The 6,354-nt window shown below is 35.7% G+C and overlaps 1 non-coding gene across 1 annotated transcript; it reads left to right on the top strand.

Annotated features, from left to right (window-relative positions):
- The first annotated feature begins 929 nt into the window (after nucleotides 1–929).
- Nucleotides 930–1,039, top strand: LOC128248636 (U6 spliceosomal RNA). The gene has a single exon (XR_008264811.1). It is a non-coding gene; the product is annotated as a U6 spliceosomal RNA (small nuclear RNA).
- Nucleotides 1,040–6,354: the final 5,315 nt, after the last annotated feature.

Raw genomic sequence — 6,354 nt, 5'->3', positions numbered from 1 at the left:
CGAAGTTTGAAAGTCTTTCGGTACCAAAAACACTACGTAAAACATTAATGAAAAATGTGGCCCCCGTTTTAAAAAAGATCCCGAGTAAATTGATAGCAATAACAGTTTGATAATCTTTAATATTATATTTAACATGAAAACAGCAAGCTGGCAGAATCAATGGAACAGTGGGCAAAATGCTTTGTGACGCTTTCTTAGTCTTCACTTTCTGAGTTCAAATTCCACCGAGGTCGAATTGCCTTTTATCATTTCAGGGTCGCTAAAGTATGTACCAGCTGAACACTTACCGTTTTCCCCGAAATTGCTGGTTTTGTGCCAAAATTCGAAACCTATGTTATACTGAACTTCCTCATATACATACATAAATACACACACACACACACACACACACACACATGTATGTATGTATATATGTCATTCACTTTATTTCAAGATTTCTTGCCAATAGAGAAAGTACCGTTTTCTAACCTAGGTTCAAAGCTCCTTCATGGAATTTTAACACCCACAGTGTATGCATGTATGCATGCATGTATGTGTGTGTGTGTAACGCACAGGCCATTGCATATTAGCAATTGCTGTCCAAATCATACAGTATGCTGTGATACGTGCTGTATCTCGAAATGAAAGTTTGTGGAGTTGTATTTGCATCAGTAAGAGTAAGAAGGGTGAGATATCAGAAAGTACGGTATTAAATGGTTTCTGAATTCGATCCCTGACCCACCTTATATGAATTAGAAGTTGTAAGTCTATAAAAACCTAATATTTGATTGTCTAGTAACGGTGATTCGGAGTGGACTGATTTATCGTGTATCTATTCTAGACCAATATGTGTTTGTTAACATGTGTTCTCATCGGTATACTTTTATATAAGCACAAGCGTTAATATAAGTGTAAGATTTGTCTGTGTGAATGTGTGTATGCATTCTTCTCTACTTTGGCAGTATACATACTAAAATTGAAATGATACATGATATAGAGAATATTATCATAGCCAAGGAGCAAGGATGATACGAACATTTGTGAAGCAATATAAATTCTCAATATTGCTCTCGTAGCATGGGCACATCTTGGAGGCTGAAAAAATGAAAACTTAATAGAGGATGAATACAGGCTGTTTTCAGTTAATATTTTGGCATGGTCAAGGCGGCAAGCCAGCAGAAACGTTAGCACGCCGGGCGAAACGCTTACGTTCTTAGTTCAAATTCTACCGAGGGCGACTTTGCCTTTCATACTTTAAGGGTGGATAAATTAAATACCCGTTGCGTACTAGGGTCGATCTAATCGACTGGTCACCTTCCCCAAAATTCCCAGCCTTGTGTCTAGAGTGGAGAAGAATATTTTGTCATGAGTTAAATAATACAACCCTCAAAGAGCTAATCTACTTCCCTGCTTAAGAACACGCTATAGCACTTTAGAACCTTTGTCTCAGTATACTGAGTTTGAAGGATCCGCGCTAGGTCGTTGATGCCTCGATAACTTGATATCACGACATATTTACTTCTAGGAGTCGTTTTTTATTCCTCCGTCACTTACTTTTACGACTTTCATCTCGTGTACGATGTTTTTCGTTCTTTGGAAGTGTTGTACGCATTTATTATTTTTTTTTATTCTGTAGTATTGTAATGAGAAAATAATTGTTAAAGGTTTTGTAAAGTGTGAATAATTGTTCAATGCTGAAATAACGCAATATTTTAGCAATTGTTCAAGCTTGAATTATTATTGAAAACTCAATATGTTTCCAAGACGAAGAATATTATGTCTTTAAAGGTTAAGAGAGATGAATAGATCTAACATTTGGTTGTAGACAGTCAACTAACTTGATCGGTGCATTTTATCTTTTTCTTTTCTACTTTTGTCTTCTCGTTTTTTATTCATTGATTGCTCACAGTTTGGATTCAATGCTTTGAGATGCCTAGTGCCTGCCATGTTTCAGCTGTAAAAAGGAATATAATTTATGGCTTCAACCTTAGCCATGATACTGCAGAAAAATAAATTAAATTTCATGTTTTTCTAACGGCTATTTTCAGGTGGAGAGGTGTGCTACGGTTCAGTCATTTCATAGTATTGATTATTGCTGGAAATGAGGTTTTATTATAGTAAAACAAATTTTAGTTTCGAGGTCAATTACACCATATCTAGCAATAATGACAAGCTTAAAATAAAATCACCATCACTACCGCTTATACTACTACTACCACTACTACTACTACTACTACTAATACTGCTGCTGCTGCTGCTGCTGCTAATACCACTACTGCTAATAATAATAATCATTTCTGTTATAGGCACAAGGCTTGAAATTTAGTAGGAGGTGACTAGTCGATAATGTAGTCTCCGGTGTTTCACTGGTACTTAATTTATCGACCTTGAAAGGATGGAAGGTAGAATCGACGTCGGAGGAATTTGAACCCAGAATGTGAAGACATGAAATATCGCTAAGCACTTCGCCCGGGCTATTAACGATTCTTCCAGCTCACCGCATTACTACTACTACTACTACTACTACTACTACTACTACTACTACTAATAATAATAATAATAATAATAATAATAATAATAATTAGGGTGGTCGATGGGAAAGGAGAAGTAGCTATAGAGATTGATATGGAAGGATAGGTAGCTATAGAGGTTGATAGGGAAGAAGTAGCTCAAGGGGTTCGATGCGGAAGGAGTAGTTCTAAAGAGGGTGGGGGTCGATGGTCGTAACATTTTGTCAACTCCTTGTCTAATGCAATATTTTTCATTTTCTGTATTTTTTGTTCCTCACTATATACGTTTCCATTCTTCTGAGGTTTTCAAATTGATTCCCTCAGAAAGAGATTTTCGGGTAGGGGGAGATATGTAGTTGGAGAAGGGGGATAAATGCGGAATTGAAATGCCTGTGTTTATGTATATAATCTGGTTGACTGGTTGAATTGTGTGGGTAGTGTCTCTTTAATATTTTCCTAGGTTCTGTTGATACTGAAGCTGAGCTTTCTGGTCGTTCCTTTGGTGCTTCTGTACTTAGAATTCTGGTGTATCTGATAACCTTTCTCCTGTTGTTGTTGATATTTCTGTTGTGTTAAAGCAGCTGAAGGGCATTTCTTCAAACTTTTTTCTGTGGTGCATGTAATATTCATTGTTTGTGTCACCATATAATATGGCATTTTATCTTCTGCCTTCAATTGCTATGAATAACTGAAAGCTATTTCAGAGTTTGATGAATTCAGGGAAGGTTTTGTTGTTTTCATGATCTGTTCGGAAAATTATTAGGTTGAGTAAAAAGTAAGCAACGTTTTGAACCACGAAGGATTTGTACCCGATTTTCGCAGAGTTTTGAAAGCTTTTTAAAACATGTTTTTGCAATTATCTGATAACACAGACATAGACTTGCCCAAATGAATCAGTAAATTTACAGTTATATTTTTTCACGGTTGTTACAATCATCTGAAATGGAATTGTGAAAGGGTGATATTCGAGCAATTTTGCTATTCAACTTGAAAAAAGGACGTAAAGCAGCTAAAACTGCTCGCGGTATCAACGAAACATTTGTTTAGGAAATGACAAGTGAGTGGTCAGCTCGAATATGGTTTAAACGATTTCGCAGTAGAGACCCGGGCCTTGAAGATCGTGAGCGTAGTAGACGTCCATCTGTCATCGATGACGGTCAAATAAAGACTGTCAGTAAAAAACAATCACGTACAACTACTCGAGAACTGGAAAAAGAACTTCAAGAAAACAGCCTGAAACCATTTGCATGCGATCGGAAAATCAAAAAAGCTCGACAAATGGGTACCACACGATTTGAATGAAAATCAGAAAATGCGCAGATATGAAATTTGCTCGTCGCTTCTCCGTAATCTGACCGATCCATTTCTTGAACGTATTGTAAGTTGCGATGAAAAGTGGATTCTGTACAATAATTAAAAAAAAGATGTTCTTCGCAGTGACTGGACCAAAATGAAGCACCGAAAACTGTCACTAAAACCGAGCTCTTCAAAAGGAAGGTCATGTTGACTGTTTGGTGGTATACTGTTAGGCTCATCAACTATAACTAGTTAAAACCCGGAAAACCCATTACTGCAGAATATATTACCATGAAATTGATTGCCAAATTCAACGACAAACCGCTACTCTTCTGTGCCAGATTGGTCAACATAAGAGGGCCATTCCTTCATGACAATGCTCGACCGCACGTTTCACTAATGACGCTCCAGACCTTGAGAGAACATGACTACAAAGACCTTCCCCACTCATTCCCCAGGCCTTTCTTCTACTGACTACCACTTTTTCAAGCACCTTTATGGTCTCCTGCAAGAGAAGGAGTTCAAAAATCAAACCGATACTGAAAATAGGTTGAAAGAGTTCATCAGCTCCAGAACCCCAGATTTCTATGTTACTGGAATAAACAAACTCGTAACTCGTTGGCAAAAACGTGTTGATTATAACGGTACTTATTTTGATAAGTAACATTTCTGCATATTTGAAATATATTGAGATGAATTTCATGTTTCAAAACATTGCCAACTCAAAATTGTTTTACTCAGCGTGACGGTTCCTTCCTAGTAGCTGACTGGTTGTAATTCAGCTACATTCTTTTTAAATCTCTCCGACTGAAAAGTGTTGCAATTCAGGAACAGATCTTCGCATTATAGAGATTTCAAAAAAAAAAAAAAAAAATCATTCGTCGAGTGTTTAATATGAAACGTTGTTTTCACTGTGTCAAACCTCTTCTGCGGTGTCGTAGAATTTCATGCCCCAGGATAGCTTATGAACTTTTCAATCTCGGTCTGAATTGCTCACTAAATCCATTCCCTTTGAGTTGAATTCATTTCTATAATATCGTTCAGGTTTAGGTTACGTATTGAATGTGATGCACTGTTTAGATAAATTATTCAGACATTTTTGCAATGATGAAATTTGGCATTTCTAAGTTATTCACCCAACCTCCAGTTTTCTGCATAGATACGCAAGCCTATTTCCATTTCGTTTGTCATCCTCTGTATTTACTGTCGTTATTGTATTGAAGTTTGTGCTGATGATGGAACTGGTAGATGTCATGTTTGATTCAATGATCTAGTTGTCTTGCTTGTCACTGCTGTTGTTGTTGCTAGTATTTCTAGCAGGCAGAGGTAGCGTGGCAAATTATGTTCATTGTGGCTTTTTGAAAATATATCTTCAACCTCGATATGAGAAGTCCTGTTATGCCCTTTTCTCCCATGTTTCGAAGAGGCAATTTCAGTTAATAAACTTTGAAAAAATTATCTAAAGGGATTTAATCGTAAAATGGTAAAACTAAAACTAAGATTACTAGGTGCAAAGCAAGCAATTTGATGTCAAATTGTAAGCTACGAAACGATGTTTTTCCATTTACAAATATCACAACAAAAATAATTCTGTCTTCTATAAGATCAAAGCCTGAATTATTTGTTCGAGTGCAATTCGATTATTCGAGTCGATTGTATCAACTACAATCACCAATCGGTAATTAATTTATCAATCCGAAACCGTAAAATGCAAAGTCTACTGTGGCAGCATTTGGACTCAGAGAGTAAAACGAGAAGGAATATCGCTAAGTAGTTTTTTTTCTTCTTGGTCACCATTACAAAAAAAATAGCTTCTAACAATGAAACAAGTCCGTAAATTTTGGGAGAGATGTAGATTCGATTAGTTTTTATCCTCATACATCTCTCGTAGTTTCATTTTCTCGACTCCAGAAGAATAACAGATCAGACAATGACAGGATTTAAACTAAGAAAATCGTGAAGTAATACAACTAAATTTTATCATAATCATGAATTACTTCCAATTATTTTTATCAGCCTGTAATCAACATATAAACTTTTTGCACAGGAAGCATATTCTTGTTTTCTGTGCCATTACAACACTCCATAAATTTTGTAGACTTTTCTCAATAAATAACAGAAGAAAAAAAGAAAAAGAAAAAAGGATTAAAAAAAGTAGTGATATAACGATTTCATACAAAATGTACCAAAAACGACATTGCACATAGACTACATTAGCGGTATGGAAAAAACATCAAGACACGATATTCAGTTTTTTTAGTAACACGTAGGTATACCTTGTGTTAGAATTATAGATAACTACGTTAAAGCATAATGACAAAGCCATCCTTTTTGATGATAAGTATGAATAATAATTAGTATCGTCAAGTCTATATTACTTTATAATGTTTTTGCGCAATATAAGACTTCAAGACGTTTTGATATAGTTATTTGCTGAAAGGTAAGGCATATTGCGAAGAAAAATTACACAAACATCTACGAGAGAAAATATAAAAATCAGAAAACAAAATACTAACACGAATGATATCGAAATGGTTGCTTTTACATGGAAATATGTAACACCTATATT

Source organism: Octopus bimaculoides, chromosome 8 (assembly GCF_046866305.1).
Source record: "Octopus bimaculoides isolate indiv1 chromosome 8, ASM4686630v1, whole genome shotgun sequence".
NCBI classification, from domain to species: domain Eukaryota; kingdom Metazoa; phylum Mollusca; class Cephalopoda; order Octopoda; family Octopodidae; genus Octopus; species Octopus bimaculoides.
The sequence above is the reverse complement of the archived record's forward strand: the minus strand, read 5'-3'. Positions and strand labels throughout refer to the sequence as shown.